The sequence below is a fragment of the Mauremys reevesii genome, linkage group 2 (genome assembly GCF_016161935.1).
Source record: "Mauremys reevesii isolate NIE-2019 linkage group 2, ASM1616193v1, whole genome shotgun sequence".
Lineage (NCBI taxonomy): Eukaryota > Metazoa > Chordata > Testudines > Geoemydidae > Mauremys > Mauremys reevesii.
Genome location: NC_052624.1, coordinates 119,839,574 through 119,865,892, shown reverse-complemented (window position 1 = coordinate 119,865,892; position 26,319 = coordinate 119,839,574). Strand labels below are relative to the sequence as shown.

The following is a 26,319-nucleotide window of genomic DNA, read 5'->3' as shown; positions in this document are numbered from 1 at the left end:
GGAGGACAGAACCAAGGATGGGAAGAAGAAAAGTGCACCCTTGAATGCTTGATAACAAATCTTGCTTGCCTCTGGGAAACCTCAGGTAATTAGCGGGAGAAGGCAAACAACTAGGCCACAGAGAGGAAAATGGCCTCTAGCAGTGTTTGGGGCAGAGGAGGGAGCAGAAACAGTTGTGGTAGTTAAATGGGGAGAGATGGACTGGGGAGAAGGGCTCCATACCCCTCCCCTGTCTTCCAACACCAACCACCACAGGAGCAAAAGTGGAAAAGCTCAACACAGACTCCCCCCTCACAGCAAACTGTGGCAACCCCAAACACTGCTCTATAGCAGCTCTCCTACCTCCTCCCTAAGGGCAGTAGCAGAGCAGCAGGCTAGTAGCAACCCAGGAGAGACCCCAGATAAGATGGAAAACAGAGGAACACCTTACTTCCCCTCCAAAGGGCAGGCCAGCAAGGCCTACCCCCAAGCAGTAGGGCAACCAGCTAACAAGGGAGTAGAGGATGGGGGCCTGGCTCAGAGGGAAGCTGGAGCAAGCCCAGCAGCATGTAGCCAGCACCCTACTCACAGCAGTATCACATTAGAGTGGAAGAGGGCAAACATCTTGAGGCCATACTAAGCAAGTCACTTTTCCCCCTGGTAATTGAACAGGGTTAACTCCAGCTTAATTAGGACACCTGGGGTCAATCAAAGGCCTGCCAGAACCTGTTAAAAGCCTCCCCTCCAGTCATATAGGCATGTATAATAGGAGCTGTGGGGAACATGTATGCTACTGGAAAGCTGGACAGTGCAGACACTGATAAATGCAAGAGACAGACCTCATTGTTCAGAGATGAAGAGCAGGGGAAACCCTGCCCAACAGGGCATACAGCCCTTCTGGGCCCAAGCATTTTGGGGAGAAGAGACTCAGCCAAAATCTTGACCTAAATTAATATGGTTATAATGGTCTTTCACAGGTGACCAACTATTGTAGGCTTTTTTTCCCCTATCTTTTCCAATTATTCCTCTTAGCTAAGATTAGTTTGAACTTCACAGCCACAGTAGACCTCAACCAAGTCCCATCATATTTAGAATGAAGGATTTGGCCATTAGGCTGTAATCCACTTCTTCATGTATAGATTAGGATCACCAACTCATCTAATGCCCCTAGTACCTACAAACTACATGAGGATAGAAAGCAAGTGCCCAATGTTGATAGTGCCTTACATATGCTGCCTCTAATTATGTAACTTTCCACTAGTATAGAGATCATGAGAGTTATTGACATGCTCTGCTCTGCACATCCACCATTTGCTGTGGTTCACAAGACCAGCTTTGAATAAACTAGGTTTTAACAATCTATTAGTCTTTAAGGTGGCACCAGACTCCTCATTGTTTCAGCTTTGAATAGGCATTCAGGAGTCAAGTAGTGTCTGTTTTAAATTTTAATTAGAGAAACACTTAAAAGAAAAAAATGTCCTTTGTGTTCAGCCAAATGGCTATCCATATTGCTGTTAAATAGGCACACTCAGCTCTTTCCCTAATTTTCTTTTAGACTAACCTCAATGGGATACAAGTCTGGCCCATTCCTTGAGCTGAAATGCCATTTAATTCAGTAGGAGTTACACAGGCTGAACAACTACAGATTATGCAGTAGAGATCCTCAGTTTAGATCAGAGGAGAATTTTCCCCTTACAATTTTCAGTGCATATTGATGCAGTAGCAAGGGCCTGATCCTGATCTCACTCAGCTCAGTTCTTCCCTAGTGCAATCCATTATCTTAAATGGCTTTACTCCTGATTTACACTCCTGTAAGAACCAGGTCTAATAGCTCTGTTATGATGGTCAATTGATTTCTGTCATCACTTGAAATCTCTGTACTTTCTGATTTAGGGCACAATGCTGCTGTCTAGATGCAGGCAAAACTCCCGATGACTTCACCAATACTGAAGCTATGTAAGGACAGAACAAAAGCTGCTTCTTTAATGGGTAGACACTCAGTCCTCCAGCACAATCCCTGTTATAGCAAATGGAACATTAAGAATTGTAGTTACTGCACCTCTGTTGTCTTGGACATTCAGGGGCAGATCCTCAGCTAATGTAAATGTTCTTTCCATTGACTTCAATGAAGCTCTGATGATTAATTAGCTGAGGATCTGCCCCCTCTGAGTGGTAGTAGTTGCCATTTGGAAGTAGTTGCAGCTAGAACTGGGTTGCAGACTGCACTTCTGAATCAAGTGGGGCCCTTTCTCACAGGAGCTCCATTTCAGATTTTGGTGGGGGAGGGGGCCAACTTTAACTGTGATTCCAGGGACTACTTAGGCACCTGAAAACTCTAGGTTTTTTTGTTTGTTTGTTTACTTTTTAAGATAATAACTTAGTGCTCCTGTCAACTAATTTCTATCTGATTCCTATATAAAAAAAGATAACTAAATAAATATTAGTATCACTCAGCTTTAATAGTAACATGTTCTCACATCTTCTGTCAAGTCACTTAAGGGACATTGGTTAGGTTTAAAATGTTAAGGTACATTCTGACTTTGTTACTAACTCTTGAATACAACAATTAAAACTAGAAAAATCTAGATTAATTTCTATCACTGTTTTGCAATTCACCAAGCATGGAACAGAACTTTTAACTTTTGGAAACATTCTACTAGAGCAAGGCCCTGTGAGGTTATACTGCACCTGCCTGGGGCTCTAGGGAAGTTACCCTGCTACAAATAATAATTAGAAACTAACCTTAAACAGGAGTGAAACTGGCACTTTCAAGTCACTTTTACAGTATTGCCAAGCCCAAATGTTCAAAAATCATGAATCATGCTCACCAAAAAACATGAGATTGGCTTTGAAATCATGAGATTATGAAAAAAATAATAGATTTTGTGTTCTTTTTATTTTCCTTCTGCTTTTTGAGCCTTTAAGATGCACTGGGGTCACATTTTGAAGCTTTCTCCACAGCCATGAGGGCTAGAAACTACATTTTTCTTTAAGAATGAAGGATGAAATCATCACATCTCCACTTGACTCCAGGAGTTGAGGCTTTAAGAAAAACAATAATTATGAGACTCATGACAAGATCATGAGAGTTGGCAACACTGCTTTCACGTCTGTTTAAAGGCTAGTTACTTTCTCGAAGTCTCATAAACACAACACCATAGTGACTGAGTTGCAGTTCTCACAGGACAATATTTAAAACCAAACACCAAGAAAATTCCAGATTTAAGTTCAGAAAAAAATTAAGACTTCTGAAGTATCTCAGGATCACTGCAGGCAGGAAAGGAAAATAAACTGGCACATGAGCGCTAGGCAGCTCTCTGTCTTGAAAGAAAGTTGGAGGGTCAAATCTTCTAGTCCTTAATCAAGTAAAACTTCTATTCCCATCAGCTCCTCCACTCACCAATATTAAAAAGTGCTCAATAACTATACACTTCATACTTAAATATCTGAGCCATCTCATCCAGGAGAAAGAGATTAGACATGGGTGAGGTGTTTAGACACTATGGTGATGGGACCACGTAAGTACTGCAGGTAGAGTGGGAACCTATACCACTGCTTTTCCTTCCCTTCCCTGAGTTTGGCCCCTTCTTTTCACTTATGCCCCTCAAATCTCCCTCTTTTCTGAACATAGCCTTGGCTCAGAAGGTGTGGCTGTATTTCTTCTGAGTCCCTGGCATTCTTTCTTCAACATCCCTCACCTCCACCCCACTAAATGGTGCCCTTGCTTTCTCACTGTGATAACTCATATTTTCATTGGTATTTGGATTCAGTTTAAGTCATATCAGTAAAAATTAAAAGGAATGCATCTGAAGAAGTTTTTTTTTAACCTATGAAAGCTTATGCCCAAATAAATCGGTTAGTCTTTAAGGGGCCGCTGGACTCCTCATTGTTTTTGTGAATACAGACTAACACAGCTACCCCTCTGATATTAAAAGGAATGAATGGATGACTACATTTGAGGAGCTCTAACATATTCCATTTCTGTTCTTTTAGGGCTAGATTATGGCCAGCCCTAATTTGTCTATGAAGTTGGAGAAGAGGAAAATAAGTAACTCTTTTCTGCCCTCAGACTTTATTGATTTCAGGAAAGGTGCTCTCCCTCAAGAGGAACTCACCAAAATTGGGCAGAGGGGTGGGAGTGTGGGTGCATGAACACCCACTCTTGCCAAGTGGCAAATATGAGGTTGTGACACATGAAGTTGTGGGAGGAATATTCTGCACCTCTTAAAGGGGTGTCACAAATTGCACTCCCGCCAGAGTGCTAGAGGAGTTCTGGGAATACTCCTGGTGTTTACCTGGGGACATGGGACTCCACCCCACACCTTACTATAGGCTTCAGCTGTGTGCCACACTCTGACCCTTAGTCCTTGAAAAGTTACATTAAAGTCCCATCCAATCATAATTTCATTTTTTTTTCCTTTTTGCTAGTTAGAAAGCCCTGAAGGTTGCTGTAGCAAACAGAGGGTACAATCCTGAACCCCTTATGCTGGCAAAACTCCCACTGGAAGACTATCAAACACAAATTTGATAAGCTGAAGCTAAAAAAGGTAAAGGGCTTGATTTTCAGAGTGCAGTTGAAATTGTAGGTGCTCAGCAGCTCTGAAAATCAGACTGTAAATATTTTCCATGATGTCAGAGAGGGACTGAGTTGCAGAACCAAGAACTAGTTAGGGTTCCTGTGTACTACCGCTAAACAATGCAACCATCACAAAACTCGTAACATGTCCAAAGGAACTGCACTGTTGGCTATTGATTAAGGATTTCACAGAGTCCTTAATGACAATAATCTTTCTCATCTCTCAGTCTGCATATTGAGAATTGCTAGATCACATACACAAAACCATAAAGTAAGGTGAAAAAAACTAAATACAAGAAAATAATGAAAGTAACTGAAATAATGGAAAATGGTTTCTATATTTTCTACTTCTTCTCTTGAACTCATTTTTTTTAGATTCGAAGGATGCCTAGAATTAAACTCATTTAATTAAACCCATGTTTTAAATAAAAAAAAAAAGTATATTTCATTATAACAATAGGGCATAACAGGAAGTCCACTGCTGAGCCATTAATACAATTCTCAGGTGGCTACAGACACTTGTCCTATGGCCTTATGCACTGTATCACTCACAAAGTACTGTAAGTGCAGATGCCCACACATGCCCTCCTTGTGTATTATAGGTCTCCTTGAATTATAGAAATAATTCTCATTATAGGATGCTTTAAAAATCTGCATAAATGTAAGATTCCACAGGATTAAAATTGTTTTCCTATATATATCTAAATATCGTAAATAAAATGTAGTAATTATTTAATATGAATTGAAAATTGCATTTAAGGCAAACTTTCCCCCTCTTCCCTGTCAAATTACCACTTAGTCTATATGATGAATGGCTGAAATATTTTAAAATCAGCATAATTCCTGGAATCTGCCCTAATGGTTTGCCCTTTCAGTAAAGACTGTGAAGCACATGACTGTGCTATACATCCCAAAATATAGTGCAAAGGATAAAGACTTGAAACAGAGTCTGAGAGCAAGTGTCCTGGCTTCTTAATACATTTTACAACACATCTTCATTCCTCTTTTCAGTCAGTATCTCTGCATTCTGCAGAAACATATGCATACAAATCACTGTTCCTATGTAATTTCTATATTCACCTCACATACGCCTATGTGGTGTGTAACATACATAGGTCCCAATTCTGCAACAGGACCTGGACATCAGCAGGATTGCATAGATGGAAAGACTGGCCCACATGAATTCCATTACAGGTCCTGGGCTGTAGATACTGACAAATACAGAAAGCCAAATTTAGGTGGGTCATATGCATAAGAGTGAAAAATCTGTGATTTGCTACACAAAGTTGGGCAAAGGTTGGCTACTTCTCTTTTGACTCATTTTCCAGAAAGGTTACTCCACACAACTTTTGTGATTGTGTGGGATGTTGTCTAGAGATCAGGAAAAGTTGTCAATCTGTATATGCACAAACTCTACTTAAGTCATCAGTGGCTTCAGAAATATATACAACATCCTATGCAAATTGATCCTGTTTTGGGTGGGTATCAACTGCATTAAAGAGCTGTGTTTGGGACTCATTCCAGTGAGAACATGGGCTCTTTGTGTTTATGTGTTTGTCTGTGAGACCATTATGCTGATTTCCAGGCATCTTTCTGAAAGTAGCCCATAGAATGTAATTACATTTGTTTAAAAATTATCTCCAATAACTATTCTTTATGTATCTAAACCATGGAACATAAATATATATGTGATCATTGCTTGCCTAAATGTGATAGAGTACCTCCTTCTCATTGAAATAATGAACTAAGGTTACATTTGACTTTCATTTAATTAACTATTCAAATGGGATGAAGTACCGTATTTTCCGGCGTATAAGGCGACGGGGCGTATAAGACGACCCCCTAATTTTACAGTTAAAATATAGGTTTTGGCCTATATTCGCCCTATAAGACGACCCCCCCTTCCGAGGGGGGGAGCCCAGAGCCTTTTAAATCCCAGCCGCGGCCGGGAATCAGAGGGCTCTGGGCTGCCCGCTGCGGCGGGGAGCCCAGAGCCTTTTAAATCCCAGCCGCGGCCGGGAATCAGAGGGCTCTGGGCTGCCCGCTTCGGCGGGGAGCCCAGAGCCTTTTAAATCCCAGCCGCGGCGGGGAGTCAGAGGGCTCTGGGCTGCCCGCTGCGGCGGGGAGCCCAGAGCCTTTTAAATCCCAGCCGCGGCCGGGAATCAGAGGGCTCTGGCCTGCCCGCTTCGGCGGGGAGCCCAGAGCCTTTTAAATCAGTGGAACAGTGGATATAACATTGATTTTTACTTTGCAACACTTGGAATTACATTTTTTTTCTGTCCTGAAAGCATTTAAATATTTTTGTTTATTTTTAAAGTAGGATAAAAGTAAATGTCTGCAATTAAATTTATATATTGTAGATATAAGCAATCTCACATTTTGAGGAGTGTAGTATAATATCAGAAGCCTAAGGGTATGTCTACACTACAATTTAAGCCCCAGGTTTGAACTCAGGCTTAAGCCTAACCCCCTTTCTGTCTACACACAAAGTGTGTTAACCCAAGGCTGGGACTCAGGATCCCACAGGTGTGCAGTGTCTGAGCCTGAGTCAAGCCAGGACCCAGGGTTCAAGCCCTATTGACTTTGCAGGGAAGACACAGACCCACTGGACTCATGCTCCGGGAGTCCATCAGAAGTATCCTACAATCCCATGGGCCAACTTTCTTTGGACAGTCACGTTTTCCCGCACTGTACAACAAACAAAGAACTAGAGCGGTAGCATTTTCTGAGAGTGTTAGGAAGTCTGGGACATGGGTTGTTGGACTTGGGCCTGCATAATATAGTATAGATGCTGAATCCCCAGGTTCAGACCCAAGGTTCAATTATTCCTAAACAGGGGTTACAAACAAAAGTAGATGTTCAAACTCTAGGTTAACAAACCCAAGGTCTGCTAATTCAATTTCTACTAATCCTGGTCTTATATTGCAGACATACCCTTAGTGTCTCAGTGTAAGACACACCTTTGAAGTGTGCTTTATAATCCTTTTTTTTTTCCACCAGAATTACTTGTTTAGGTATATAGATGGAAGAAATAACAAACATTGTTAAAATGTTATGCTTTGGGTTATAGGTTTCCCTCCCCCTTTTTGAAAGAGAAGATGAGGTACACAGAGACATTTTTAGTGAAAGAATAAATGGCCAGACCCAAATAAATTGTTCAGTGTATCATTCTATCAGAGCACACAAAATATAGGTCTTACTGCTTAGACTGCAAAGCCTTTTGAGTGTCCTGAATGTGACATAGAGACATAAAAGGGTTTTAAGCAACTGAGCTTCAAGTAATAATTCACAAAGAGAATGCAGCACTCCAACTCCAAGGCTATAACAAGCATTTAACTAAGAAAGATGTGAGTCCTTTTCTAGTGCTTTCTAAAGAATAAAATGGGTATGACTCCTGTTATGTAGGTGAAGGCATGTAGCTGGAGTTTTGTAAAATAGTTTTAGAACAGTGCTATTTCTCTCATTGACTTTGTACTGTTACTATGAGGCATTGCCTGAAAAGCAAAGTGATGCACCCCAAAGGCTGCTAAACAGAGTAACACATGATCAATTTTGTAAGGCTCTATTTAGAAAAGTGTCACATTTTTGGCCATGGAGACTCCACGTTTCCTTCACTCAACATCTGTAGGGTCTGAATTAATTGAGAATTGGCCAGGAAAACTTTTTGGTGCCAAATCAGGATTAGACTCCAGGTTTTCAAAATACAGGTACCCCTGGAATAGTAAGGAAAGAGGAAGTCACACCTCCTCAGCCTGTGTATAAAAGGTAAACCATGGTGATGACATAAATGGCCAAACTCTAAGCATACTCATAGAATATGGACATTGAAACATTATTCCTTATTTAAATCAGTGCTACTCGTCTGTCTTAATATGCAGCTTATCTTACTTTTCACATAATAAAAATTATCACACAGTCTGTGATTTACCATTTTGGTTTCTAGAGGTGTTCTGGTTTTCAGGAAAAAATATTGTTTCATGAGTTCTCATTGACCTCTGTGGATATGTCTACACTGCAGCAGAACACCCTTGGCTGGCCTGTGTCAGCTGACTTGGGCTCATCTGGCTCAGGCTGAGGGGTTATAAAACTCCAGTGCAGACATTCGATCTCAGGCTAGAGCCCGAGGGTCCCAGAGCCCAGGCTGTAGCCTGAGCCCAAATGTCTATATTACTATTTTATAGTCCTTCAACCCAAGCTCCTTGAGCCCAAGTCAGCTGACATGGGCCAGCCCAGTGATGAGCTGCCAAAATCTTAACAACCGTTTCCCTATAAAAAGTTCTGATTTAAGGGGGAAAGTGGGGGAGGGGCCGGGGCAGGGGGAGACATACCTGTGGGGCCAGGGACCCCTGCAGGGCCTGGGGCAAATTGCCCCACTTGCCCCCCTGGCAACCCTAGAGCTTGCAGCCCCCTCCCCCCTCACCTTGCTGGCAGCTCAAAGCAGCAGGACTACTCAGGAGCTCAGCTGAGCTGCCCAGCTGGTGCCGGTGGCTGGCCCCGCTGCAGCTGAGGGGAAGCGGGGGAAGGGCTGGGGGAGCCTCAGCCTCCCCAGCTGGGAATCCTGGGAGCAACAGGATGGTCCGGCCCACGGACCGGAGTTCTTTGCCCACTCCCTGGCCCTTTAACAACCGGTTCTCCACGGAGGTCTAATTTTAGCAACCGGTTCTTGGGAACCTGTGGGAACCTGCTCCAGCTTACCACTGGGCCAGCCATGGGTGTTTTATTGATGTATAGACATACCTGTGTTTCAGTTGCCCTGCATGCAGGATATGGGGCAATATCTACAGTGTGCTAAAATAAATCAATGTACATAAAGGTAAAGGATCATTCTGTTCCCATTTAAGGCAGTGACAAAGCTCAGAGTGACTTCTATTGAAGCAGGATTGGGCCCTATGGCCAAGATTTAAAAAAAAAATAGGGGCCTAAAGTTAGGCTCCTAAAATGTGTTTAGACCCCTAAATAAGTGGCCTCCTTTTCAAAAGTGTGAGTGTCCAGCAGCTCACATTTAGATGGAAGCTGCTAGGTACACAATACTTCTAAAACATCAGGCCACTTATTTAGATGTCTAAATATAGATTTTGGGAGTCTAACTTTAGGTTCCTATTTCTGAAAATTTTGGCCTAGATATGTAACAACTCAAGAGAAATGTGATGAATTCTGCGTCTTAAATGTAAGTAACTAGTTTATAAATTAGATATTTTAAAAAAAACCTAATCAGCTTTTATCTGTTTTTGTTAAAGATTTTTGTGAGTTTTGCTGTAAGCAAGGAGCAGATTCTGCTAGTGAAAACTAAGACTTAGTGATGAAAAACAAAATACTTCCAGGTAATTCTTGTTCTCTGACGATATGCATTGGAGTGCATTCCCAATCAGTGTCATTGTTCCTGCATGAGACCAGACATAATTCATCAGGTATTTTGGTCCTCTGGGTCTTTCACAGGTATACCTTACTCACACCAATTGCTAGTACCTACACAGGTATATGCAGAGAACAAAAACTGTACCTAAGTATTTTTTTATACTTTATAGATGCTCATTCCAGCCTTGCACACTAAATCAACAAAATAGTTAAAAAAATAAAATATGTTGAAATTGTCTACCACAGAGAAAGAAAATGTGTTCCTAAAGATGAAGAACAGCAGCAAATATATGTGTGGCTTCTGTGCCACTGCAACTGTCTGTGCCACTGCCTGACTGGCTGGCTACCTTTATAGGAAACCTAATCAGAGAAGCCCTGCTCCCTAATCAGGGCTTAGTTTCTCTCTACCAGCCTCTACAAATGCCTTCTCCTCCAACAGAACTCCCACTCAAACTCCCCTGTTTACAGCTCTGTTTTCTGGCTCCTGTGCCGCAATAATAATAATAATAAAAAAATAGTAATAGGATGAAATTTTATAGTGAAAAGTGCAAGGTCATGCATTTAGGAATTAATAACAAGAATTTTTGTTATAATCTGGGGACTCATCAGTTGGAAGTAACAGAGGAGGAGAAGGACCTTGGAGTATTGGTTGATCACAGGATGGCTATGAGCAGGGCTGGCTCCAGGGTTTTTGCCACCCCAAGCCACAAAAAGAAAAAAAAAGCAAAAAAAAAAAAAAGCCACAATCGCGATCTGCAGCTCTACTGCCGCCGCTTCAGTCTTCGGTGGCAATTTGGCGGCTGGTCCTTCGCTCTGAGAGGGAGTGAGGGACCCACTGCCAAATTGCCACCAAAGACCTGGACATGCTGCCCCTCACTGTTGGCCACCCCAAGCAGCTGCTTGCTGGGCTGGTGCCTGGAGCCGGCCCTGACTATGAGCCTCCAATGTGATATAGCCATGAAAAAAGCTAATGCGGTCTTGGGATGCATCAGGCCAGGTATTTCCAGTAGAGAAAAGGAGGTGTTAGTACCATTGTACAAGACACTGGTGAGACCTCATATGGAATACTGTGTGCAGTTCTGGTCTCCCATGTTTAAGAAGGATGAATTCAAACTGGAACATATACAGAGAAGGGCTACTAGGATGATCCGGAGAATGAAAAAACCTGTCTTATGAAAGGAGACTCAAAGAGCTTGGCTTGTTTAGCCTAACCAAAAGAAGGTTGAGGGGAGATATGATTGCCCTCTATAAATATATACCAGGGAGGGAGAGGAATTATTTAAGCTCAGTACCAACATGGCCACAAGAAGAAATGGATATAAACTGCATCCGAAGAAGTGGGTATTCACCCACGAAAGCTCATGCTGCAAAACGTCTGTTAGTCTATACGGTGCCACAGGATTTTTTGCTGCTTTTGGATATAAACTGACCATCAGGAAGTTTAGACTTGAAATTAGATGGTTTCTAACCATTAGAGGAGTGAAGTTCTGGAACAGCCTTACAAGGGTAGCAGCGGGGGCAAAAGACATATCTGGCTTCAAGACTAAGCTTGACAAGTTTATGGAGGGGATGGTATGATGGGATAGCCTAGTTTTGGCAATTAATTGATCTTTGACTATTAGCGATAAATATGCCTAATGACCTTGATGGGATGTTAGATGGGGTGGGATCTGAGTTACTACAGAGAATTCTTCCTGGGTGTCTGGCTGGTGAGTTTTGCCCACATACTCAGGGTTTAGCTGATCGCCATTGTTAGGATATAGATATTCAAGCCTGTCTGGCCTATACTTTAAGAATTTAGGTGTATTCTTATCACTTAGCTAGTTATAGAGGTATAAAAGAAAGACAATGATTTTGATTCTATCTGTGTAAGGACCTTCTCTCACTGTGACAGTCTGAGGCCTTGTTTAGTCATATTGAAATAAGGCAATCTGGGGCTGTTAGGAAGGTGATTTGATCTATCACCTCCAGAGAAAGGGAAGAGCCTAAAACATGTAAAAGGAAATTTAGTTTGATAGTTTTCTGTCTGGTAAGAACTCACTTATCAATAGACACAGCTGGAGAACCCTTATGTCTGTATAAATGTAGTTGTGAAATCCTCACTTCTGTATTGTTTTGTATGTTTATTTGCATGGTCTCTGTCTGGTTCTGTGATTGTGCTGTACAATTAATTTTGCTGGGTGTAAAGTAATGAAGATGGTGGGATATAATTGGTTAGCTAATCATATTACAATATGTTAGGATTGGTTAGGTAAATTTTAGTAAAATGATTAGTAAAGGTATAGCTAAGAATATTACTATATAAATTAGGGGCAAACAGGAAGTAAGTTGGGATTCGAAAATAAGGAAAAAGGAACTCGAATTTAAGCTTGCTGGAAGTTCACCCCAATAAACATTGAATTGTTTGTGCCTTTGGACTTTGAGTATTGTTGCTCTCTGTTCATGCGAGAAGGACCAGGGAAGTGTGAGAGTGAAGGAATAAGCTCTCTAACAGCCATATTTGGTGTCAAGAAGGAATTTTCCTCTGGGGCAGATTGGCAGAGGCCCTGGGGGTTTTTCGCCTTCTTCTGCAGCGTAGGGCACGGGTCACTTGCTAGAGGATTCTCTGCACCTTGAAGTCTTTAAACCATGATTTGAGGGCTTGAATAACTCAGACATAGGTTAGAGTTTTTTTACAGGAGTGAGATTCTGTGTCCTGCATTGTGCAGGAGGTCAGACTAGATGATCATAATGGTCCTTTCTGACCTTAAAGTCTATGACTCTATATGTGTGTATACACATAGAAGTAGGAATATTGTATTATATTGTTGGCCATCACTTTCTGAGGCTTTGATAGATTCATAGATTCAAAGGCAAGAAGAGTCCACTATGATAATCTCATCTGCCATCCTGTAGAACAGAACCCCTAGAACTTCCCCAAAATAATTCCTTTTGAAAATATATTGAAAATACTACCTTGTTAAAAAACCTATCCAATACTGATTTAAAAATGGCCAGTGATGGAGAATTCACCACGACCTCTGTAAATAGTTCCAAAGGTTAATAATTCTCTCTATTAAAAAAATATGGCTTATTTCCTGTCTAAATTTGTCTAGCTTCAACTTCCAGTCTATTGGACTGAAATTTCCCAAGTCTGATTTCTGCATAAAGGTGAGTTCAGATGTTTTCAAATAGGAGAGAGGAAAAAATGCGTATTCCCCTTTCCCAATAGCTCTAGCATCAAAATGTCTTGGTGTTCAAAGATGAAATTTGGTAGAAAAATATCTTGACTATGAAGAACCTTTGAGTGTTCTAGTAAAAATTGGTCTGGATTTTTTTTTTATGAGCCTGTGCATATTGAACTTCTTAAATGCACAGTACATTTTTAAAGTAGCAGCATTCTTAATAATTACATCACTTTGTGAAGGTGTGCATGTATATGTGGTAAATTAACTACATGCTTCCCTAGATTCATGAGCCATTCAGCAGCCTTTAGGAGCCAGCTCAAAAACTGGATATGTATAAAATAAGTAAACAAATACGATAAATATATGAACTGGAATAATGAAATAAACTAAAATTTGTAACTCAAAAAAAGACTCTTGCTACTTGTATTTTGTATGTGCCTGGTACTGCAGTCTTTGCTGAGGGGAAATTCCCACTGACATGAGATCAAGCCCTATAATGGCACCAAATTCAACACTTAATGTGAGAGTCCTCTGTAGTCAAAATCCAGAGGTCACCCCTAACATTTCAAAGGAGGATGCTACAGGGACACTGACAGAGAATCCATCCTGAGCAAACGAATTTTTTTAATGTATCCTAGTATTGTACATGTTTAATGTCTCTGAAGCCTTAGAGTATTAAATCTCAAAATAAATCAAAGCTGTACATAGCACTGTTAAATATAGAAAGTTATTCACAGGATCTTTCATGGATTTTCTGGCCTTCAGACTCTGGAGGTTGAGAAACATATACTGTACTTTCCAAGCTGCATAACTATTTTGTTAGTGATTAATTACCTAGATACTTTTGAATAAATAGGATGTAAAAAAATTCCTAACAAAAGCCTACTGCATCTCCAATGATGGAACCCCATGCTATGCCTCAAATGAATATCCATTTCGATTTTTTTGTTGTTGTTGAAGGGCAAGCAGATTATTCAAAATTATGGCAATCAGATACTGGCAGGGAAGAAAAATAGTGATACGCTGAACAGAAACCACTTAAATGCGTGTCTTGATAATATAATATTTCCACAACTGTTTCTGTTTAAAACTAATAAAAATAAACATAAAACATTCCCTTCTCCTCCTATCAAATTCATTACTTTGAGCGACAAAATGACAAAATGATTAGCTGTTAATAAGGCCCTGGTTTAAAAGATTGACTGACATTGCATTACTCATTTAATTTCCGCTTCTCCTAGGGTTTTTTTTTTCCTTCCAGCACAGAGGGAATTAATATTATCACATCAAAGGCCTCCCTTTAAATGGGAGAGAAAAAATCATTTAAAAGGACACAGGCTGTGATTATTCAAACTAGGTTATTTGCACCTTGTATATATAACGATATCATGATACAACTTCATTTTGTTCAAATTGCTGTCAGTCACTAATAGAAGAAATTTGCTTCCATTTTATCAGCACTATTGTGTTCTGTCAGATTTGTGGGTGCAGGTTGGTGGGGGTGGAAGGTGGACATTAAACATGAAATCAGATAAGAAGGATATGAACATGGGAAAAGTAATGCATTGAGTAAAGGGAGACTGATTGTAAGTCTAATGTTCACAATGCAAATTCTTTTTTCCTCCTCTTTCTTCTTTGTTTTCTTCCCTTTTTTCATATGTATTTAAAGACACACACACCACACACACAGGCAAGAGTGGCCCTCTCTGAAATATAAGACTTAACAATATGACTTTGCTGTGGTATTTTATTTCCTTTCACTTTGATTCCTGACAGATAAATTATACCAGGGATGATTTAACACCTAAAGATGTATGTCATATTCTATAAAATAGTTGTATCAGTGGGAAAAATTATAAGTGGCACAGCCCTTGGCCTAGCAGCAGCCAATGATCTATCAGCATTTAGGTCTTGACAGACTGAGTTATTCCCCCCTCTAACTGTAACTGTATTAGGTTTTGCATGACAAACAGTCCACTTGTCAAATATTTACCCTTCCTCCTAAAAAAAAAAAAAATGACCCGGAGAAGGAGGGAAGATATAAGTTGTAAAAGACCAACCACGGCATGAAATATGAAACATAAATCACTGGGGTCAGGGAGAGCAGGGGAACTTAGTTACTAAGGCTCCAGATGGATTAAATAACGTGCGTCCTGAGGGAGGGTGGGAAGGCAAGCAATAAAATAATAACAGAACAGAGTGCTCCTATGTCGAAAGGTTTGAAGACAAGCCTTGTTAATTCAGAAAACAGCAGAGTTAAATTAGTCTGGGTCCCTGTGAAAAGCAGTGTTACATATTATGCAGGAGAGATAAATTTTCACTGACTCTCTCAAATATACTGGCTGCTGACAGGTGACTGCTGTGAGTAGTTCATTAAAATGTCCAATTCATGGGAGATTTTCAAAATTTATAATGCTTCCTATGGACAGCAAGGTCAAGTTCAATGAGAAGGAAAAAGAGCAAAGTAACTAAAGGAATTATTCACTAATTACCTTTTAAACAAGTTAGCATTTTTTGCTCAAGAAGTATTAACTCACTTTTAGTGTCTAGAGGTTTATAAACTTCAAGCAGGGAGGTAAATCAGAGCTAGCTCCACATCCACACTTGCATCATACTTTGGTAGTAAGAATTTTGAACAGGTAAGTCTAGACACTGCACTCCTTGGAGACATTGGCTTCCCTAAAAGCAGCATCAGAACCTTAACAGGTGGAATTACAGTGATAGTACTTTTAATTAGGTTTAATTTACTGAGAAGACAAGAATATACATTAAAGCCTAACAATTATAAGTGGGTCTGGTAGCATGCCTTTTCCAGAAGAACTCCATGTGGCTTGAAAGCTTGAAAGAAGTTGGTCCAATAAAATATATTACTTCACCTACCTCGTGTCTCTAATATCCTGGGACCAACACTGCATATTATTAAGGTTATCCAGCAGTTCCCACTATAAGATTCTGTTTCCAGTTGCTGATATATTTGCCAAACTTTAATCATATGGGATGAAAATTTTCATTCAGAATGTCTGCCTCAGATTGAATAGTTCTTGAATTTTTTTTCCAAAATGGTTCAGCCATTTCTGACAACAATGCTAGGGGAAAATACGGCACTTTGGATGGAAATGTTTTTAGTGATCTTTCTCTGAGAAGCTCTAGTACCTTCATGCTTTCGGACTTGAAATTTGTCATGACCTTTATGTCAGAGATGTGCCTATAGTTTTCTTCTTGAATATCTGCCAAATTTTGGCCAAATTATGAGCTTTTGAAAATTGCAGTTCATACATGATCTGTAGAGACCGCTTAGATTTTAGCAGCTACATTTCCCAAAGACTCCACCTGCGTTAGCATGCCCGAGCTCAGGACTGAGTAGGACTTCCACTGCAATTGCAGCTCTAGCCGCAGGTTGTACCAGAACTTGAATCAGGCACTTGAACTGAGGACAGGGAGTTTGTTTATCCTATGCTCTTAGTGACCCTCTGCTGGGTGCAGTTGTCATGGAAGAAGAAACTGCCTGATTTGAATAGAGCAGGGACAAAAGCCACAACTGTGGGGTAGGAAGCCTTGAAAGGGAAGGAATTTGCAGGCGACTGGGACTGGCTGAGCAAGGTGATTGGGACAGGGAACGAAGGAGAGACCGCAACTGGTTAGACAAGGAAACTGAAGCCAAGGAGCAGAGGTGTGAGGGAGAACTGAGAATGGTTGGGCAAGGAGAATGGAATTGGAAGTACAGGGAAGAAAGAGATTGGAAGTCTGGAAGGATAGACTAGGACTTACTGGGATGAGAAGTCTGAGGAGTGGAGACTGGGACTGGACTGAGACTGAAGAGCCAGGGTGGGGAGAAGAAAGGAAACGTTGGAGGGCATGGGGCAAAAGGGATCAAGCTTATGAGGAAAGCGCAGAAGAGTCTAGAGTACACTCCCCTCAAAAATCTGGAATTGAACCCAACATTTCTGAGTCTTATGATTCATCCATTATCAGGAAATGTTTGTAAAACCCTCTGGTAAGCAGCAAAGAGTCCTGTGGCACCTTATAGACTAACAGACGTTTTGGAGCATGAGCTTTCATGGGTGAATACCCACTTTGTCGGATGCATGTAGTGGAAATTTCCAGGGGCAGGTATATATATGCAAGCAAGAAGCAGGCTAGAGATAACGAGGTTAGTTCAGTCAGGGAGGATGAGGCCCTGTTCTAGCAGCTGAGGTGTGAAAACCATGGGAGGAGAAACTGGTTTTGTAGTTGGCAAGCCATTCACAGTCTTTATTTAATCCTGAGCTGATGGTGTCAAATCTGCAGATGAACTGAATCTCAGCAGTTTCTCTTTGAAGTCTGGTCCTGAAGTTTTTTTGCTGCAGGATGGCCACCTTAAGATCTGCTATTGTGTGGCCAGGGAGGTTGAAGTGTTCTCCTACAGGTTTTTGTATATTGCCATTCCTAATATCTGATTTGTGTCCATTTATCCTTTTCCGTAGAGACTGTCCAGTTTGGCCGATGTACATAGCAGAGGAGCATTGCTGGCATATGATGGCATATATTACATTGGTGGATGTGCAGATGAATGAACCGGTGATGGTGTGGCTGATCTGGTTAGATCCTGTGATGGTGTTGCTGGTGTAGATATGTGGGCAGAGTTGGCATCGAGGTTTGTTGCATAGATTGGTTCCTGAGTTAGAGTTACTATGGCGCAGTGTGCAGTTACTGGTGAGAATATGCTTCAGGTTGGCAGGTTGTCTGTGGGTGAGGACTGGCCTGCCACCCAAGGCCTGTGAAAGTGTGGGATCATTGTCCAGGATGGGTTGTAGATCCCTGATGATGTGTTGGAGGGGTTTTAGCTGGGGACTGTATGTGATGGCCAGTGGAGTCCTGTTGGTTTCTTTCTTGAGTTTGTCTTGCAGTAGGAGGCTTCTGGGTACACGTCTGGCTCTGTTGATCTGATTCCTTATTTCCTCGTGCGGGTATTGTAGTTTTGAGAATGCGTGGTGGAGATTTTGTAGGTGTTGGTCTCTGTCTGAGGGGTTAGAGCAGATGCGGTTGTACCTCAGTGCTTGGCTGTAGACAATGGATCTTGTGGTGTGTCCGGGATGGAAGCTGGAGGCATGAAGGTAGGCATAGCGGTCGGTAGGTTTTCGGTATAGGGTGGTGTTAATGTGACCATCACTTATTTGCACCATGGTGTCTAGGAAGTGGACCTCCCGTGTAGATTGGTCCAGGCTGAGGTTGATGGTGGGGTGGAAGCTGTTGAAATCGTGGTGGAATTTTTCCAGAGTCTCCTTCCCATGGGTCCAGATGATGAAGATGTCATCAATGTAGTGTAGGTAGAGAAGAGGTGTGAGTGGACGAGTGCTGAGGAAGCATTGTTCCAGGTCAGCGATAAAAATGTTGGCATATTGTGGGGCCATGCGGGTGCCCATAGCGGTGCCACTGATCTGGAGGTATATATTGTCATCACATTTGAAATAGTTGTGTGTGAGGATAAAGGCACAGAGCTCAGCAACCAGTTGTGCTGTTGCATCATGAGGGATACTGTTCCCGACAGCTTGTATTCCACCTGTGTGTGGGATGTTTGTGTAGAGAGCCTCTACATCCATGGTGGCTAGGATGGTGTTTTCTGGAAGGTCACCAATGCATTGTCATTTCCTCAGGAAATCAGTGGTGTCACGGAGATAGCTGGGAGTGCTGATGGCATAGGGTCTGAGTAGAGAGTCCACATATCCAGACAGTCCTTCAGTGAGAGTGCCAATGCCCGAGATGATGGGGCATCCAGGATTTCCGGGTTTGTGGATCTTGGGTAGTAGATAGAATAACCCTGGTCGGGGCTCTAAGGGTATGTTGATTTGTTCCGGTGTTAGTGTAGGGAGTGTCCTGAGTAGATGGTGCAGTTTCTTAGTGTATTCCTCAGTGGGATCTGAGGGAAGTGGCCTGTAGAATTTGGTATTGGAGAGTTGTCTGGCGGCCTCCTTTTGGTAGTCAGACCTGTTCATGATGACAACAGCACCTCCTTTAGCAGCCTCTTTGATTATAATGTCAAGGTGGTTTCTGAGGCTGTGGATGGCATTGCGTTCTGCACGACTTAGGTTATGAGGCAGGCAATGTTGTTTTTCCACAATTTCTGCCTGTGCACGTCGGCGGAAGCATTCTGTGTATAGGTCCAGACTGTCATTTCGACATTCAAGAGGAGTCCATGTGGAGTTTTTTTTCTTGTGCTGTTGGTGGGAGGGTAACTGTGTATCAGTGGGCTGTTCAGTCTTATCATGAAAGTATTCTTTGAGTCGGAGACGGCAAAAGTAGGCTTCCAGATCGCCGCAGAACTGTATCATGTTAGTGGGGGTGGCAGGGCAGAAAAAGAGTCCCTGAGATAGGACAGACTTTTCTTCTGGGCTGAGTGTGTGGTTGGATAGATTGACGATATTGCTGGGTGGGTTAGGGGTGCCACGGTTGTGGCCCCATGTGGCAGGTAGGAGTTTAGACAGCTTATAGTCCTTTTTCCTTTGTAGAGAGGTGAAGTGAGTAATGTAGATCTCCTGCCTTATTTTAGTGAAGTCCGTTTGTATGGAAGTTTGGTTATTTATGAGAGTCTCCAGGTTGGAGAGCTCTTTTTTGATGTTTTCCTGTTTGCTGTATAGGATGCTGATCAGGTGGTTCCTCAGTTTCTTTGATAGAGTATGGCATAATCTCTCACTGTGGTCTGTGTAGTATGTAGATAGCAGTGGATTTTTTACCTTTAGTCCATTTGGTATGATGTCCATCCATTTGTATTTGGAAAGGAAGATGATATCTGTTTGTATTTGTGCAAGTTTCTTCATGAGGTTGATGGATTTCTCTGGCAAGGTGTTCCATCCGCCTCTAGTTTTGGTCCACATATAGGATGACAGCCTACTATTGCTATCAGTTACTCAGCTCGTGCAGAAGAGGTCTGTGTGGTGGATCTAAAGGTTCCAACACTGCTTATGACCGGTGCGGGTGTCAATATAATGGAATTTCTGTTTTTTTTTTTTCAATTTGCTTTTTTAAAACATCTAGGACATTACATAAAAAGACTACATTAAAAAGAACATTATTAAGGTTGCAAAGTCAAACACTCAAAAGTTAGGAAATACCAGAATTAAGGTTCACTTTATACAAGTAGACCCACTTACTTCAATGGAACTGCTTCTGTGAGTAAAGGAAGGAGGCTACTAAATTCATCTAAATACAGGCTACTAAAATAATTAAAACCAAAAACTGACCTAGTTTGACAGATACAAAAACTGACTAGTGACAGATACTAGTATTTACATTTTGTTTGAAAATGTGATTTCCATCAAAAGGGAAATCTCTACATTTCAAAGTGTGTTTTTGTTCTGAATAAGAATGAAAAGTGAAAATTTTAATTTTTTTTGGCAAAATGAAAAGTCCATAAAGAATTTGATTTGGAACATGTTTCATTTTGATAACATCAGATTGCTTTATTTCAATAATTTTGAAATGTAATAAAATAATATAAATATTAAGTATAAAATATAGATTGTTGTAATATCTCTATATAATATATTAGAACAGACTACTGGAATTAAAAATAACAAGATAATTGAACTGAAACATGTTTACCTTATTGAAATGAAACAAACCAAGAAAGTTGAGATGATTCTTTTCAATATTTTGTATTGAAAATGTTATCAAAATTGACACATTCCTTTAAAACATTTCACTTCAGATGAAAATGCATATTCCAGTGGTAAACTACTCCACCCAAAAAATTAACCAGCTCTACTAGGTTTTTTTTTATTATTATTATTTTTTATTTCCAGACTTAATCTAGCTCCAAGTTTGTGTCAGGATGCCAGATCCCCTCAAAAATCTAGAGCTCAGAGTCTCCAACTTTTGGCATCTTGAAATGCCATTTAAAAAGATGGATTTATACCTCTGCAATTTACAGGGAATAACAAGATGGCAACTCTCAAAATTATTCCTTTTTTAATAAGAAAGGAAAAATATGTACTTACCTTCCTTCCTGTTGATGTGGAATTCTGAGATTCAGTATATTTCAGAGTTTGTCACCAGCGTACATTTTAGAGCTGTGGAAACAGAGCTGCAGAGCAGTACAAGGGGAGGGAGGCAGTGGGGCTAAATTCTGATCTCAGTCGCCACTGCTGAAACACAGAGGGACTCCAGTGAATTCATGACACTGAGTTATGTCAAAATGAATAATGTTTTCAAAATGGCCATGTATGCACAAACAGCTTTTGTGGCTAATTAGTGGTAAATAGTTTGTAACATGCTCAGCACTGTTTGTAACATGCCATTTCATATTGCTGAATGAATGAAGACAATGATTCACAAATATGATTTTTTTTAACCAAACATATTTTTCTGAGTTGCAACAAACATCTGTGTAGTGAGGGAAAATGTTACAATATGTCCCGAGAAATTTAATTTTTTTGTAAAGTTGCTTTCACAAACTTTTTGGGTAGGGTTGTTTCAGTTGGTTGGTGGGTTGGTTTTGATTTGGTTTGGTTTTTTAAATCTACTTCACACTATAAAAATGTGTTGTGTTACATCAGTGTCTTTATTTGAATATCAGTTGGAGGGGAGCAGGTTGGAGTAACAGCTTCTATGCCTGAAAGACTTTATATCTGGACCTAGCTTGTCAGAGTATATGCTTGCTAACACTGATGTATCAAAGAGGTCAGGTAAATACAGCTGCAACATAAAGTGAGCAGGGCAGGTTCAGACAGAAACTCCAAGCCCTGAACTAACAATGGTTGGAAAAATGTGAAGTATATTCAAAAGTAGCTGATTGATTTTCTGACTGTATTGGAGACAATTGTTGTTTATTTGTTGATCCGGATAATATTTTGTAAGGATCAAGCATGAGGTGAGTTAAAAAACATACATTATTAGCATTAAATGGAAATTATTAGGCACAGAGGGAGAGCATTTCAGAATGGGCAAATCTGCTTCCAGTCCCAAACCCTCATAATTAACTATGTGGTGGGTGATGCAAGATTCATCAGGGCTGGAAGCCAAGCTCCCACCCATTCAGCTCTGGCAAACCTCACCACCAGCTGGCACCCAGCTGATTTATTTAGGGCCAAGGCCAGGTCACAATCATGGGATAGCACTAGGTGATGTGGCACTGTCTATAAAGCAATCAGCGAGTGTCAGATTCTTGACTGGACCAGCAACATCATCTCTCTCTGTTCCTGTCTCTCAGCTTTTCCTTTGCTCCTCTGTCTTTATATACTGCCTTTCATACAGAGGATCCCAAAACACTAATCAAAGGCAGTTAATGATTATTACAGATGGAGGCTCACAAATATTGAGTGACTGGCCCAAGGCCACAGAGCAAATCAGTGACAAATAAGAAAAAGAATCTAAATCTCCTGGTTGCCTCCCAGTTGTGAGATCAATAGACTGTTCTGCACATATGGATGGCATTTCAGATTGTTTAGACTACACACACTTGATTTTCCAGCTGAGGACTTTGATTATGTTGGTATGCTATTGATTTGCACAATACTTTCTGCTGCTGATATTAAACATCTTCCTCCCATGCATATAATAACATGGCTGGGTAGTTAGACTGTTGCCATAAAGCAAAACGATGTGAAGACGTCTCTGCAAGTAAATATCCCACTAGATCTGAATTTATGTTCAGAGATTAAAACAGAGTAAGATGTTAGGACACTGAACTCAAATCATATCAGAGTCTGCACATGCCTGTAATAACTGCTATTTCTTCCTCTGTCAAGGAATTAGCTGATTGTAGTCAACAACAACAACTAATCCCTACTGAAGAGATTTTTATTCAAAGAAATTATCACATCAGGATGGATCTTTGGTATAGTCTAGATACAATCAAGTTATAAGGCAATTTATACTGTGAAGTGGAAAGACATTCTGAATGGACCCAGTTTAAAGTAGACCTCAGAATATTTTATTTTTAAAAACAAAGGCAACAAAGCTATGGGGAGAACTTTGTTCTTTAAAAACAAACATTCACTGTGCTGAGACTGATAAAATTTCACTAGTATTAAGAGAGCTGTCTCCAAGTCATTGTTCAACATGCTTAGTCAGAAAAAAATGTATGGTGTGCATCTGTTTTTATTTAGTGTCCCTTAACAGAAAGTAGACAAGGTCCACATAGGAGGTTTAGAAGTCTGTGATTACTACCCCCACCTGCCTCTTCTTTTCTCAACAAAAGGAACATTCTCTTTGTTACAAGGGGAAAAAAGGCAACCTATTTTTCCCCCTTGTTTTTTCTTTTGAGGTCAACGTTGCTTCAGAGTCCATCTATCACTTCTAATCCAGTTGTTTCCAGTATTCATTATATCACTTTCCAGTGCAAAAAAATATCACCTTCTTTGACTCTATCTGTGAGTCCTACTACTCATCATAAAGAAATTCAGAGCTGTTGAATGATGATAGGGTATAGTGAATAAAAAAGTACCTGCAACAACAACAAAATAATAATAAAAAAAAGAAGTGGAGAAGAAGGTTTCTGAAGAATGTGAGAAAGATAAATAGGACTGATACTTTGTTTCATTGTCAGTAGCACTCTGGGGTTATTTGAAGCACTTATTTATGCACTGTAAGCAGAACAATACTGTAGAAGAAATGATTAAATACCAGCTCTCCGAGCAATAGACATCTCATTGTGCAGACCTAGGCTCACCACTGGGTGGTTTTGATAAAGGCAATATGAGTTGATAACTGATACAGTTTGCCAGGGAGTCATCTGGGATGCTGACAGCTACTATGCTTTAATAAAATCATTAGAATGTAAATGTTTTTATTGCGAAATAAAGAGCCTCCAGCAAAGTTGACACTATCGGTGCTCCCTCCACTGAATGAAAGTACCGATTAGCATTCAAATGATATAATGATAGTCTGGTTATCTTTATTAAAATTTTTCAAATCGAGTCTTCATTTTGCATGATTGAGTTTTAAACAAATGCAATATTCAGTAGGCTGGTGAGCCAGTCTGAATGCTCTTGAAATAATTAAAGTGTGCCTTTTATTTTTTTAAACATGTGTTTCATAAGCAATGAATTGGATTTGCTATTTTAATATGACAATATTTAGTTAGCTTTGCATAAAATAAGGATGTCATAGTATAATTATAGAAAGTGTACAACTTTTAAACATATGTTTATAAAGCTGAATTCAATTTTCTGAAATGCTACAATGCCAGTCAGCTGAAACATAATCAAAGGGTGATTTGATTGTTTAGGTTAATTTCATGGACTATCTTTACCACATCATAATTGATGGCATATAGTATATTTTAATGTATTCACTTTAAACAGAATCACTGCATTTATTTCCCCTAATGTATGCCACCAATTTTGTGCTTCAAAAATTTCCACTTGCAAGAAAATGAAATTGAGATCTAACAAAATACTCTAATCCTGTGAATCCATGCAATGGCTTTTTTAATCTAAACTAGCAGGAGGGTCCAAAATATCCAAGAAGTAAAGCTGCTGAGGAATCAATAAACTTATCCAAGCCTATAACATTGTCTTCCATAGTAAAATCAATCAATCAATTGATAAATATCTAAAAATCCTTTAGGATTTTTTTTCTTCAGTAGCTCTTTCAATCTCTTTTACTTGGGACTAACATTTCTCCTGGATTATCCATCCCTATAAAACATACAGTACTATAGATACCAATAAATGTGCACTATTGTTAGCAAGTAAGCTTTGACTTGTCCTTGGTTATAAAGAAGAATCAATTACATGAATGTTCCTTACAAATGTGTGCCTGGGATAACTGGATTATTGATTCCAACACGAGACAGCGTCACAGCTGAATTGCTAAAATAAAAAAAAAAATCCAAATTGCTGGTAAATTGTTGTATCCATTGTTTAATGAAAAACATGGACAGTATAGGTTGACTCTTAACTAAGGGCTTGTCTACACTTACCAGGGGATCGAAGAGCAGCAATCGATACATCAGCTGTCGATTAAGCGGGTCTAGTGAAGACCCGCTAAATTGACCGCAAATCACTCTCCTGTCGACTCCTGTATGCCACTGGATCAAGAAGAGTAGGGGGAGTCGATGGGAGAGCTTCTCCCTTCATCGCGTAGTGTGTACCCCGCGGTAAATAGGTCTAGGCTACATTGATTTGAGTTACGCTATTAACATAACTCAAATCATGTAGCTTAGATCGAATTTTCCCTGGAGTGTAGACAAGGCCTAAGAGTCAGTTATTACCGTGACTTGATGATGTGATACTCAAAAGTTAAAAGATTCTGAACAACAGGAGATTTCATTATTATATTTGACTTGATGATTGCAAGTGTTGAGTATTAACTTTATATCATAAAGAATATGGTATGTTAATATTCCTTTTGAATCCTTTGCAACATAAGAAAGCATGAATTTCCCTAGACAAATGACTATGTGTAAAACAATGATATACAGAAAGAAAGATATGCATTTATATTGCTTTCCCAGAGTCCACTGGCAAGAAGTTTAATAATTACAGTAGGGTTTAAATGTTAGAAACTTGCAGCAGTTTATAAACTTCAACTGAAAGTGGAAAAGTTATCAGCATTTGCATAAAGTGTCTTGGATTGTCTTGCCTTGTGCCTAACACGTTAATTTACAACTTGCATGCATGGATGGACTGTAAATAAAAAGAGATTTTTAAAATATGGAATAGTGTATTATACATTTTCTTTGGATAAAAATGCCAGAAAAGAGTATCCATTTGCAATCCACTGGTTAGTTGTCATATTTATGAAGCAGTATGTTCTAATGATTGCAGGAGCTATAAAGTGTGACCATTTCAAGAGGAAACTGTGCTTTTCTTGCAGGTCTGCTGAAACGAGGCAGGATTCAATAAATGGTCAGAAATAGTATGGAATGGAAGAAGGTTACAGCTGGCTACCAAGGAGAGCAGACCATTCCTCCTCTGGAGCCTGAGGCCCATCTAGGAATTTGTGAGACTGAAGAGCCCCCTAAGAAAGTGGTTCAACTTGGTTATGTTACGTGTGCATGTATTGTGCTTAGGCCTAATGAGATTGTAAGCAAGCTGTAACCAAATAACTCCATACACAATAAAACTGCAAATCAACACACTGATTTCTATTTGACTTCCTTGAATTCTTATAATCAAGAGGTTGATTTTTAACAATTGTCACAGCTTGCTAATAGTGTGAAATCAGGGCAGAATATTCTAGAAACACTTCTGCTACCTCATAGGTTCACATTTTGTTTGTATCTTTTTGGTAATATGGTGCCAGATTCTGACCAGCACTTAT

At 40.2% G+C, this 26,319-nt stretch overlaps 1 long non-coding RNA gene across 1 annotated transcript; it reads left to right on the top strand.

Annotated features, from left to right (window-relative positions):
• On the top strand, positions 1–25,931 carry LOC120399002. Its single transcript, XR_005594877.1, has 3 exons — positions 1–85; positions 9,793–9,876; positions 25,873–25,931. It is a non-coding gene; the product is annotated as an uncharacterized LOC120399002 (long non-coding RNA).
• Positions 25,932–26,319: the final 388 nt, after the last annotated feature.